Genomic DNA, 14206 nt, shown 5'->3' on the forward strand with positions numbered 1-14206 from the left:
TTCCTTGAAGTGAAGAAAGCTCATRGTTTGTGCCCTTGCTGCTGCTCAGCTCCTTTCTCCCTTGTAGCTCAAGCGTTTCCTCCCAGCCAGGGYTCGGCAGAGTTGCTTACCTTGGAAGCACACTGTAGCTTTATGCTCCTCCTCTTCGCAGCCCGAACAGTGTTTCTGAACTCKGGCAGCCGCCCCAGGGAGGGGAAAAAGAAGTGGCCTTTCGGGACAATGCCCAGAAGCCACTGAAGAGGGTTGTGAGACCAGAAAAGAGCTTCTCCCAAAGGCTCCCCCATCTGGTTTGCTGTAGAACAGGGTAGAGAGGTGGCATAGGCCAGCAAAAGAGGATCCTTGTAAAGGAGCTGAAAAGAATTATCTGCAAGTTGCATTGATATCAGAAGCTGTGGATTGTACCTGTTAAGAAAAGTGAGGGTTTAGCATCCATAATAATCACTGGGAACGGCAGCTGTAATCCTAAAATCCCACTTAGACACTTCATCATGAGAAACTTTTCTTCCTTGAGCTAAACTTGAATGCCTTGAAGACGAAGCTCAGCAGCTCCCCAGGAGTACTGTCAGGCTTCCAAGAATGACCGCTTACATAAGTAAGGTTCATGCACTCAAAGAGGCAACACTGAAAATGGTACTTAATCTCTGTGCAACCTTTTTGTCCTCACCTGTGTTGTTCTGGATGCTGGTTGTTATTCTGTGCATGTCACACTGAGAGGTGGTAAAAATATTCTGCAGCTAAATGACAGAGGTTTAGAAATTACTCTGTMTCCTTACTGAAGAAGAGATGAGTTTCTGGAGTTGAGCATTTCCATCTTGGTTTTCAGCGAAATATCATTTTTTTCAAAACACTTCTTATAAAACAATACCAGTTAGTTCACTGCACTGGCATACTCTATTACAGATAGGTTAAGAAAATCTATTTATGAACCTAAATAAGACCTCTGCACCTTCTACAGCTGTCACAGAAGTGAGAGGAACAGGGTCTGGGATACATCATGTGGGGCAGATTGCTGTCATTTCTTAGCACTCCAGTACCCTGTGATCCATTTGGGTTCAGCATCCATTCTGCAGAGAAAGCTTTGGAATAAAATGCCTCCACATCGATTACCACCTGCAGGTGATCAGATTTACAGTCAATGCCTCTACAAAGAACCTTCTAATCACACTCCCTGTGCTCTGCCTCAATGCAGGCTGTGAATGTGTGAATGTCACTTTTTAAGCAGGTGTACTGATAGGAGAGGTGAAATCTGCTTCACCTGGTAGCTGTTAGAAACCTGAGCAGGATTTGAGAGGGAAAAGAAAAATACTTAAATACTTTCCACAGCTCACTAGCTCACAGATTATAAAAGGAAGTATTAACATTGCAGGGAAAACATTAGTTAATAAATATTTAAACCAAACTTACCCATTTATTAACCATCTTATGATAAGGGCTTTTAGTTTCAGACAAAAGAGATCATAAACTCATAAAGTGAGCTGTTTATTCAGCTCACTCCAGCTCAAAGAATGAGAGTAACTGATACCAAGTGTACATGTACACGTGAGTGTATGTACTTGGACTTGGATCCCAAGGTCTCTCATATTTGCACTGTTTAAGTCTGAAAGAAAACAGGGTGTTTTCCATTTGTTTTTGCTTTTTGGTGTGATACCTTTGCTGTGCTGAATTTGACAGAATTTTCTAAAATAGGAAAAAATTATAAGCAAACTAACAAAAACAAACAAAAGTCTAGGTATTAATTAATTATGTGAAACTAGGAAAAGAATAACTTGCTTACTTTTTTTAAAAAACCACTTTCCCAACAGTTTCTTTTGAAATGGATTCATTTTATATGGGGTGGATTTTTTTTTAAACTATCTCTCTGGGTTTGCTCTTTTTTTTAGCACTATGCTTTGCTGGCATTTCTGAAGTTAAAAATATATTTTTACCTTAATTGAAAAACTTTTCCTAAGATTACAGTAGTTGTATATAAAAGTAATGCAAATGTCAGTATTATATTATAGTAGGGTGGCAACACCACCAGCACTCAATCAAAAATTTATTTTCTTAATTAGACAAAAATGTSCTCCCAAATTACATGGGAGACATTTTATAATCATCTAAATGCTACTAGCCACATCAAGGTGTTTATTTATAGCATATACTATTCTCAGATTCTCTTACAAGATTCTTACAAGATTCTCTTACAAATTACTTTCTAATTTTGGCAGGTTTCACTTATAGTGGACACAGGCTGTTTGGCAAGATACTGGCAATTATTCTCACTAAAGAGCAACTGAATTGTAATTTAGTGTTTTTAGTTCAGTGACAAAGACTGTGAGTGCAACAGTGGAGTGAAAACAGRTGCATGACTGTCATTTTGGAAATAAAGCAGGAAAACCAAAAACTCAAACATGACCATCCTGATTTGAAGCAGCATTACCCAAATGTTTTATGCAGCTGCATGACACTSAGCAAGAAGTTTGTGGTGACTGTGCTGCTAAGTCTGCCCATATTATCATGGAATTCCTTTGGAATTGGTGTTAGTTCTGTTGTTGAACACCCGGAGAGGAATTATTATTGCAGGAGCAAGAGTGAAGTAATGGGAGGGAAGAAGCTTTTTCCAGAAGAGTCTGTGTGATTGGGTGGGTATACAAAAAACAGCAATTCCAGCAAACACAGACCCCTTTAGGATGGCCCCACCTGAATCAGCTCTATAATGATTGACATTTTCTTTAAATTAATTTCAAAGTATTTAGTGAACCTGAATTCAAATATACACGCACATGCAGAAGGCAATGATTTCAATTTGAAATGTATCTTTCCCAAGTACTTTTTTATCATAGTGTTCCTGCTGTCTTTGAATTTTTGCTACTACACCCTCAATTATCAACCCTATGAATTTCTGCACAGGCAAATTAAAGAACTGTTGTTTTCACCCTCTAGGTGACAGGGTGGATATAAAGATCTAATAAAGATCTACAACTTTAGTGGTTCCCTCCACTCCTAGTGTGGCAGCCAGAGGAGGTAATTCCAGGAGAAGCAGCTTTCTGCCTCTAAGGAGTCACATCCCAGTTATACTAGCAGAATTCACTATTACTCCATGCCAATTTAGCAAAGGTGGGTCTTGATTCTAGTGATAGAGGCCAGCAGCAGAGTGCCTTACTACTGAGGAGAAGAGGACAGGGGGGAGCTTTTATGATGAGGGATTCACATAAATCTGTCTTTCAGAAAAGATAGGAAGGTGCATTTCTGGAAATTATCGTCTTCATCAACATAACTGAATTTGATACCTGTTCTACACCAGTGCTGTCACCACATAAACTCATATGCAGCAATGTCTTGGGTTGATTTTATGATAACACTTTATTCCTATATTCCATCTGCTTGTATGCCCAAAATGTGCTTGTGCCTTTAAAGTTGACCCAGGAAAAAGAACAGAAGCAGCTAAGAAAGCAGCACAAGTGCTTAAAAGCCGGGGCTGCCGTGCACCGGGCTGTTGAGTAGCTCAGCTGGACATTTCGAGAATCACCTTGCTGCCCGCAGGGCAGTTACACTGTTGCTGCTTAGCTAGCTCCAATTTTTTAGCTTAGACAAACAGCTCTCCTTAGACTGCCGCCCCTTCTGCAACTCCTGTGTTTTCTTCTGGAGCAATTCAGCAAATCTTCGATCTGAGAACTGAGAAGCAAGCGCTGATCAACCAGGGGGGCAGGCGGGGACAAGCCATGAGCGCCGCTCCGTCTGGTCCCGAACTCCAGAGAAGGCAAGCCAACGAGAAAAAAGAAAACAGAACCSTCTGTTTCATCCACAGTAAAGAGAAAACTACCACCAAATTCCCACTGTTACCCAAGCAGCTATGTAGACTTTTGTTTCTTTTTTTTTCCCTAAAATAAAAATCACACCGTCTTATCCACGCCATGTACAAAGCGGCTGTGGAGGGAGGGGCAGCGTGCATTCTGAGAGTTTTGATTATCCAACAATTACTCATTTTTTATCTGTGTCCTGCGGGCACCTTGTTTTGTTAATAAACTATTTTTCTCTTCACTTTTACCCAAACATCTATTTCATATTAGTAGAAAAGAAAACTATCTAATTTTTCACTTCAGAAAAAAAAACATTTACTCTACAACGTTTTTCTCTAAAAACATAGTCTCAAACCAAAACAAGGACAAATAACTCTATGGAGTTACTGCTGTAATRGAATATGTAATGTACCAAACAAGTTCCTAGGTGGGAATGTGCGCCTTCTGAAAATCTAGGCAACTTCTGCTTCATGGCTCATAGGGATAWAATGCCTCTCTTTTTTCCATACTAAATTATAACATTTCCTAAATTATAGACTGYTCAGATTGCTTATTAAAAACTGGCATTGCAAAACTGCTATTTAATTCCTAGATACATCTGGAGAGACATTAGAATTATGCCTTCCAGAAGCACAATATTTCTGGCATGTTATAGTTTATCAACTATTGCCACTAAGAATGAGCTATTCCTATTTAAAGAGACAGTGCTTCTAAGCAAAACCAGATCAATTGTTAAGCCAGCAAAAGCAAAACAAAGAGAAAAACATTTAATGCATAAAATGTGTAGAAATATCTTTTTGAATCTGTGGAAAAAGTTAACACAGAGAAATGTGCATCTCTTATTTGGAGTCATGTGAGGAATATATAGTCCTAAGTGTTTTGCCTAGTGCCCAGTGAGCAAGTACTACTCTATTTAGACAAAATATTTGCAGTATTACAACCTGAAAGTTTTTTTTTCTAAGCGAGTTGGTCTTACAATTACTTGATAGGAAAATCCTACATATTAAATAATTATAAGAATGAAAAAAACTGGCTAATATCCCAAAAGGAATGTCTTCACTATAGAAGTTCTCTCAAATTATACTTATGTTATCTTGTCTGTGTTAATCAACCTTGAATGCAGTGACCAGACCACGAAGTTCTTGCAGTTCTCATTCTCTGATGCAGGGAACTACATGTCAAATCCACAAAACTGTTGGAAACTCTAATCCTTASATTCCAAGATAGTTCYCATAGGAATAGTTCTCAATTGCTTYTTTGAAATTAGGTGCTGTGCTACTTGACCTCAGATGACTGGATACCTTCTGCACTGGGTAGCTGGAGCCCAGAGTAATGCCTTGAGGAATCAGGCACATTTCCCTGTTAGGCTGCACATGCTGAACAGAGCAATGTCTAAATTAGCCAAGTAGCAGGGCTGGGAAAAGCCTTTTGAGGGTTTAAATGCCCTTGGCTGCATTGGTACTGCCTCCAACSAGGACCTGTAGCTCAGGATCCTCCCCTGAAAGCAGTGCCTTTATTCAGTATCAAGCACAGCATCTAAAACATGTGTCAGTGAATTTTCTTTTTTCTAGGCAAGCATTTTCTAAGTGTTTCTCAAGAGAAATTCCAGAACAGTGACTTGAAGAACCAAAATTTTACGTTACAATAATGAAACCGAGTCTCCTAAGAGAGGAAGGGTGGATGCCTTTCCTCCAAGCTATTTATTAAAACATTGTCTCAAAATCTCTCAGTCTCAGTCCATGCAGACRTTCTTTCTGAGGTTAGCAGGCTGCTTCATGGCTCATTTTGCCATTTGTAGTTGAAACTTTCAGGAAAACAGGAAAATTAGATCCCATATGATGATTGAATAAGTCCTACTAGAAAGAAATAACATGCAAACAAGAGGGATGAAAGAGGGATGCAACTGAGTAATGATGTGCATTTCATCAGAATTATTTCCCTTTTTTTCTTTTTAATACTAAAATATAATAACCATGACATATGTATCAAATTTCTCCTCTTATACCACTCTTTTATAGTTTCATTATGCTGTTATACAGCTGTCTCTTTAATGCTCAGAGCTTTTTTGACAAAAGTATAAAGTACTTCTTGAAAAGTAATTTCTKTGTAAATAGAGAAAATAAGATACTTAGCTACCACATGGACAGAACGCATTCTAAACATTCAAAATTAAGAGACTCTGCACAACATAGTGTATTTAGCCATAAAGAAGGAAAGAGATTTCTCCAACTAGTTTAAATTAGGAGTCATACCAAATTCAAAGTTGTCTTTAGTTTTGCCACACTGCTTTCAGRCTTCTAGGGTATATAAAGAGACTTTTATATATTATGACACTTGTGGAATATTGAACTCCCACATCACCCCACAGTACCACTCCTTTACGTGAAAAAAATCAATATACCTTCTGTAGGGAATCTTAATATGGGGTGTGATATGTACAGAAAGAATGAATGCTTTGGGAGTTGGTGGGATTTTAACTAGTTAATGAAAATGTGGTTGTTTGAAATTTACTATCAATAATTGGTCATTTGTCATTTCAGTTCTGGGTTTTGTGATAGTTTATTGTCCTCAGACCAGCAATTTTCCCCATCTGTTCCTTCTTACCTCTCCCCAGAGCACCTGTTATTCAGAAGCAGCAACTTTCCCTGAATGCTGTGYCTTTGCTTTCCCTGGGGCTATGAGGCACACAGAAATGTTCAACATGCATAGGAATGGAGATTCCCTATTTTTAGCCTCCCCTGCTCACTCTGAACTCTCCCATCCTGTGCTTCATGGCTGCCTAGCCTAGATGACTGAAACTCATTGTAGGAYATCATGCAGTAGCAAGGAGCAGGAGAAATCTACAGKGCTTTTCCAGTCCTCTCTCTTTCCYTGAAGATTTATCTGTGTTTACTTCATGTATCCTGAAAACAGCCAAAGGTTTTATGGACAGGATTTCCAGTATCAGGCCATTGAATTCTACTTGTCCAGCAAGCAGCTTCCGTGAATTGTCTATAGAAAGTTCCAAAACAGGGCTGGCTTACAGGTGCAAAACCAGCATTTCCTAATAKCAGTATGTCTACTATCCCTGACATATGACTTGATGCTCTTATTACTCTTCAATGGGCTTTGCCATCTGTTCCAGATTGTTCAAAGTAGAGAAAGAGCAAAGGCGAACTTCTGGGCTGTGTCCTAGCATGGAGAGTAAAACAGTAGCAGTCCTTTAAATTGCTGCTGCAATGTTGGCCAAACTAGGGAAACACAATAAGCCAAAACCTTTTGTCACTATGGTTGGATCAAAGTTTGTGTGTATTAAAATAATAGATGAAAGGTGCTCACAGATTRTTATATTCTCTGCAGAGTGAAAAATGTGGGAGATAAAAGCAGGTTGTTGTAAAAAAAAAAAATTACTGAAGAGTTGAGATTCAAAAGATCCATTGTTGCTTTTCTCCTTTTTTGTGTCTTTAGTACTTGAACAGTACTTTGCCAAATATAACCAAAGAGTAGCATCCAGAAATATTTGAAATATAAATCAAAATCACAGATAGTGAATCTTAATCAATAGACCTAATGATGTGTTTTCTCTGGAACAAAGCTGAGAATTTAGCACTATGGAAGAAAGGACAAATAAGAACTCACATACTCATAGGTCACCATTAGGAAAGAAAATCAAGGAAGCAAATCAAGTTTAAACTCATGAAAATACATTGCCTCAAAAAGACTTCAGATTGTGAGAGTGCAACTACATATAGTTATGCCAGTCTATAAACCCAGTGTAATGAAGACAGTAAATAATGAACTTGCAAGGCATGGATGAGTGGTCAGTGTAGGCCTGCTCCTGAAGAACAGTGGATGTGATGTCCCCTGAGARAGAGATAATAATAAAACCAAAATCTTAGATATGAAAGACTATCTTGCCACTTCCCAGGTTCCTACATTTCTGGCAACATCTCGTCATTTCATTTGCTTTTTCTAACCTCAGGACTCCTTCTGAAGGGACTCCCACTRTTTACCAGAGAGCATCTATTTTTGTGTAGCTTCCCATGTAGCTAGTTTCCTATCTTTAAAAATCAATGTTGTGTGGCTTAGGGGAGGGATAGAATTGAATTCCTGCTGATRTAACACTTTCTTGCAAACTCTTCCATGTATTTATACCAGTACAGACTCTATGATTTCCAAGATTAACATTACATGGAGCTGGTCCATAAAATTGCATGCTTTACCTGTTTCATTTCTGGGTGACTGTATGAAATCAATTCTAACCTACTCTCATACATCTATCAATAGAAGCYTAGACCTAAGAATCTGATAAACACAGTCTTCTGGCATCCCAGAGGAGCAAGAGGTCCATTTCATCTTTGGCAAGGAGGAAGGACTAATCTTTTCACTGAAAGTATGAAAAAGTGAAGCTAATGATGGTGTAAGTTCATATCCTAAACTAAACTCCAATCCTGGAGGCCTTTTTCAGCGCCAGTCACCTCAATTAGCAAAAGCTATATACAGCAACTTTAAATCAAATCAAATTTGCTCTGGCTGTAATAGGAAGTTTAGCTTAAAGTGAGGGGTTTGGGCTAATTTGTACATTTCTCAGAAGCAGGGTAAACATATGAAACTGGTGAACTTCTCAAGGCTGCTTAGGGAATATAAATGGCCACTGTGTGATTCCTGAGGGACTGGTAGTGTAACTTGAGGTTTAAAAGTTCTAGAAATATTAATGTATTTTACCTGATGATTTAAAAATAACTGCTTTCCCACCTGAGAAGGTGAAAAACTGTTTTTCTTGTCATCATTGTGATTTCTGGTTGTTTATATGTTCTAGTGTTCATATGGAATATTCTTCAGTTGTGTGCATAAYATAATTTAGGAATCACCTTTGTTAAAACAGATCAAAAATTGAGTTGTAAAGGATTTGTGGCAATGTCTAGTCTATCCTTCTGCCCTCAAGTTTGAGCATGTGTGCTTAAACCATACCTAGTGGTATTGAAGTTGTCTTCAAAATGTCCAGTGTGCTGAAGAACTTCACTGGGATGTGGCCTAACAGGACATGCGAGAAAGGTGCACCCAGCAAAGGTGGGATCCAGTGGTAAATGCAGGAAAAGATTTTTCAATTATTTTGTGGTCTGCTTTTCCCTTTCAAAACATTTCATTCCTTTTGTTTAGTACTGCCTGAGGTTTTGTGAGCAGAGCTTTCATGCGATAGCTGCATCACAAGTGAAACTGAACAGTACTGGATTACCTACCCATCTACCTCTTTTCAATTATCTTGAGTTCCTCTGTGTGCAGCACTCCTGAGTCCACCTCTCCAACAGGTTGGATGCCCTAATGCTGACAGATTTCTTGCTTGCTTATATTAATTTCACATGACAGTATGTCAAAAATTGTACTGAAGTCAGGACAATATGACAGCTACTGCTTCTCCTGTATAATTTAGACTTGTTATCTTGTCACAAAAGAAATAATTTGTCATAATTTGTCCATAACAAAATGTGTGGGCTTATTCCTCCTCCAATTTCCATTTTCTCTGGGTGTTTCTTCAAGTATGGGAGATTACCTGTCTAGACTAGTGCAGTCACTCTTGCCCCTGAWCTTGAGGGCCATCATTCTGAGCCTATCTTTTTACCTTGGACCCCAACATATCAGTCAAATTTAGGAAGGGAAGGTGATAGGAATCCCCCACTGAGTCAAACCAAAGGCCTGTTATCCCAGGATGCAGCCTGCCTGCCATCCACTGGCCAGAAGCACATGGGTGGTGTGAGAGCAGAACCAGGATACAGGGACCCTTCCACAGTGATCCCMTTGTGTCCTCTGGAGTTCCCTCAGACAGCTTGTCTCTCTCAGGCAGCAAAAAGCTCTGCAAGCTGTCACAGTCACTCACATCACCTCTTAAACAGAACAGATCTTAAAGGAGTCCCTCTTGGTTCACAGTGCTATTTGTTCACAATTTGCACTCTATGCTTCTCTGGCTAAAGAGAACTTACTTCTTATTTTTGGTGACATGATCTGTTCCCTGTCATAAAAAAAAAGTTAAACATTTAAATTGTAACACTGAAGATGTAAGTGATTTTCAGCTAGGGTGTCTTGATAAATGAGATGTTGTATATTGCTTTTYAGCCATGTATCTAAATTTTTGGTAATGCCTCCCTTTGCAACTSATACTAAATGCAGTATGTCCCTTGTACAATACCTCCAGAGGCAATGGAATCTCTTCTATTTATGAATTTTGGCCCTGAGTGCATATATGGTTCATGATTTCTGACCTAGGTGTATCTGTGCTGCACTTTCAGAATAAATTAAACCTTTCTATGTAAATATATGGACAATTGGGGCAYTAGAATTTTAACATGGTGTAGAACATTGCATAGCAGACTGGCTAATCTAATTCTASAAACAACTGCAATTAAGTGCCTGTGTTTCATTTACCCTCATGTCTTCAACCATTTGTTCCTATGGTCTGTTTTGACTAGTTTGTAGATTACACATCCAGAAATATTTTAAACAGGGGCAAATTAGAAAGGGTTGTCTGCCACTGAAATGCATACTTCATTTATACCCCAAACAGAGAATCTGAAAAAGTATTAGGACAGCAGATCCAGTGGAGTTAGCTCGCATACCAGCTACATCAGGAAGTTCTCTTCCACACACTGCAGGGATCTCCTAAACTGTTTTCTCTCTTCTCTATTATATTTCCAGCAGATATCTGGTAAATTGAATTCCCCTAGGAGTGGGATTCTTCCCTGCTGCTTGTAGAATAGTCCATGGGTCTCTGGCCCCTGGCTGCATGGTCTGTAGCAAGCTCTTAGTCTTACTCATAAACGCTCGACACCATCATCACCATCATTAAGCTCTAGACAACCAAATTCCAACACTYTTTTGTGGGGAGAAGCCCTRATTCCTTTCYTCAGRTGCTTCCATGGTTTCTAACTCATCAATAATCCCTGTGTCTTTGCTGCCACGGGGATTTTCATCCTCTGCCCTCATGAGACAGCAGCCGGGAGGACCTCACTAGCACATTGCCCCTCAAACATTGATGGGCTGACCCCAGGCTTATTTATTTTCTTCCCTTCCTCTGTTAACTACTGCAACTTCAGTAGAGAGTTTTAAAATTATCCTTTCAAAACTTTCCATATGAATATTCTTYCAGCATCTAAGCTCTTTTATGTGACTTATGGCTTTGTAGTATCTCTTAATATACTTTTAAAACTGTGACTTAGGTGTTTACAGTGGAAAGTATCCCATAAAAMATTGATAAGAAGAGAAAAAAATTGTTTTACTTTGCTACAACCTTTCACTATTAGCACATTTCCCAGCAAATTGCTGATTTTTCCAGATAAAGGCAGATTTGAACCACATGTCAAGTAAGTAAACATCAGGTACTATAAATTGGTGTAGCCTGTTGTTTGCTGCTCCATGATCATTATTTACCATTATGGATAATTTAGAAATTTTCACTTTTAGGAAAACTACTTTTCTACCTGGAACAAAAATATTACTTCCTTCTCTGTTTTTACAGTAGCACATGTTACAACAAATAAACAAGAGGATTCTAGTTAGCATTTGTGGATTAGATATTTATAGGAAAGGGTCAATTTTCTAAGATAATTTTTCATTTGGAAAAAGTTCACTTTTGCATTGCTGTCATGCAGAAAGATGAAGCTACTTTTAAAGTGTGAATGTGAAGATAAAGATGATAATCCAATGGGTGAAAACATTAACATGGGCTTCTTGAGGAGGATTTATGAAAGGTCTTCACACTTAAGAATCACAAGGACAGGAGAAAATGCTGCCTTTAAAAACCAGAGAGTTCTGTGAGGGACATTAACAAGGGGAGTTAGCAGATATTGGCATGATATCTTTGAAGCTTTAAAAATATTTGTGTTCCARAAACCTCAACCTACTTAATTGATTTTATAGAGCTTTTGACTCTGTTCTGTGGGATAGCATGAAATAATAGACCATTCTAGTACAATATACGAGTATTATGGCAAAAAGGAAGAGAGGTCAAAAGGACATATTGAAAGAGAGTAGARAAACTATATTTCCAAGTTGAACAAAGGGAAAATGTTGACAGGAGCTTGGTGATTTAATGCTTCAGGGCAATTCACTAAATTTTGTAAGTTTTTAGGCAACTTCCAGTTCAGTAAAAGTATCTTCTCTTAGCCCACTGAAGTGATAAAATTATTTTTTAGGTGGCATGCTGGTTAGGATTTTTAGCTATGTAGATAGCTGTTTAATTTTCCCATCTTTTTTATGTTTCCTCTCGCCCATCTTAGAAGATAAGTAGACGGAGCATTTTGTTTCTTAACCTTTTGAATGAAAAAGCAATATATAATGACCATGGAAGACCTGCATCATAAATCAGTTATTCTGCGATTTGTGAACAAATCTTAGCTTTGTTAAGATTACTTTCTTTYATGCACTTGGAGTCAGCACTGCAAATTCAAGTGGTAGCTTTGTTTTACATGCAACTGGAAAKCACTGTATAAAAGCTAGGAATTACTATTTATTTCCTGCATGAAATTMATAGTGAGCAGTATGTGAAATTATGTAATAATTGTCTCCTCTTTACATGAGCTAACATTTATAAACTTCCTCTTCTCGACTAAATAAATCTTGCAATTCAGTTTTCCCTTGCAAACCTGTAAACGAAACCACTGTCAAATGGGGAATATTAATGAATGCTAAACCAAAAATGTATGTACCTGAAGAATTCATTGCTTGTTCAGCTTATGTCCATATACCGAGGAAACTTTTTCTGCAGTAAATGGAAATCTATTTTATGGAATTAAAGCTTTTTTTCCTCCCCATCCTTTAAAGCCCAAAGGTTTGTCTGTGGAACTTTTCATTAGTAGATATAACTTATGGGATATTGTTCAGCAGCTAAAATGTTCTGAACAATAAGGAAAATATTGGTTGGAACTCTATTTTTTTTATTACTGACTTTTCAAGCCAGTCAACAGTACAAAGGAAGTATAAACATTAATTGTACTGGTGCCTCTGCAGACAGAACTCAATACCCTGTCTGTCTGCTGACATATACTGGGGAAAGGTTTCTGGTTGGTAACACTGACATAGTCCCTTCTCCATCTTCCCTTGGTGCTTCCCACTGTGCTGAAAAGCCAGGAGTTGTACACAGACAAGAGGAGTGGAAACAGAAGGCACCCTCTCACAGCCAAAGAAAACAATCTGCAGCAGAACAGAAACCAGATTGATTACTTCAAATAAAACCATATCTTGTTTCTATCAATAGCATGATTATGCTGGTGCTTTACTCTGGGGTAAGGATAGGAATTATTTTTTATAGTCTGATGAAACAAGTRATGTTTTTTTCCCCACTGGTTTTGAGGAGCATCAAGACTCAGTWACAAAATACAATTGTTTCAGTTACAAGTTCTGCTTTTGCTGGCAATTTCAGAAAGATCYTCTCAGGCCATATTTCACACTAACATGAATGTGGTTTTTATATTGTTTCCATCAACAGCCAGAAAGTGTATTACATAAGTGTGAACATGTCATAACAACTTTCATGTAAAACCCATGTAAGGGCTTCTCCACACAGAACAATTCAGAAAAACTCAGGCAGAGCAAAAAGAGTGATATGCATATAAGAACAGTTTTGACATCTGTGTTGTGTTGCCTTCATTTGGCAGTAGAGTGACTTCAGCTGAGGTCATTTCAATACCAACCTAAAAGTAAAGGTTTTCCTTTCCCTTCCAAGAGATTACAGGTAACAAATTCTTATGGCAGCCAAAGATTTTCATCTTTTGATAGKATGTCATTTTGGTAACTGCTGAAATAATCCGCTTCGTATCTTGCAAGATGCAGTCCCTTTCAGGGTTCAATATGATCAATTTTATTGATGTTTCAAAAGTTTCATTCTGTCCACAAAACTGAGTATGGCTTGGAGTTTACTGGAGCTGCCAACTACCGTAAAGCAAGGATTACTTGCAAAGATTTTCAGTCTTGGCAAAATAGTAGTTGCTCAAAAATTTTCTTTGRGTCACAGTGGTTACTGTGAAGAAAAGAGTCTTGACTTCTAAGCAACTTCAATTTTTGAGTCAAGGTATATGAGATCAGTCTTGGGTTTATTTAGATCATCTCTTCGTACAAACTGTCATTGTGCTTGTTTGTAATGCTGTCTCCTTCAGATATTTTTAGTTCTCCACAAAATAGTTTTGGGGTCAATTTTTTCAATGCACTTAATTTTGTTTGGATGCCCCAATTAAGGATGAAATATGTGTTTATCTAGATATACTTAGTTGTAGAGGCAAAGGAAATTGTGTAACTTTTCATGTGCATATTCAGTAGTCTGTTTTTTTGATACTGTTTTATATTCTAGCTTAGAAGCCTGAATCTTCAGGTTTGAGCACTCAATCTCTTTCATGACAAAAGCTGAACCTTTCTGACCTGTAAAAATGCTTATAAAYAGAAATTTGCAAGGTCTTTTAAGA

The 14206-nt window shown here is 38.1% G+C and overlaps 1 protein-coding gene across 1 annotated transcript in view; it reads right to left on the reverse strand.

Annotated features, from left to right (window-relative positions):
* IL15 (interleukin 15) overlaps positions 1-274 on the reverse strand; it is a 31376-nt gene extending 31102 nt beyond the window's left edge. Inside the window, exon 1 of the mRNA XM_057383386.1 lies at positions 111-274. The gene's annotated coding sequence lies outside the window, so the exon portion shown is untranslated. The remainder of the gene's footprint in view (positions 1-110) is intronic.
* Positions 275-14206: the final 13932 nt, after the last annotated feature.

This window comes from Malurus melanocephalus, unplaced genomic scaffold (assembly GCF_030028575.1).
Source record: "Malurus melanocephalus ecotype Western Australia unplaced genomic scaffold, MMel_1.1 scaffold_628, whole genome shotgun sequence".
NCBI classification, from domain to species: Eukaryota; Metazoa; Chordata; class Aves; order Passeriformes; family Maluridae; genus Malurus; species Malurus melanocephalus.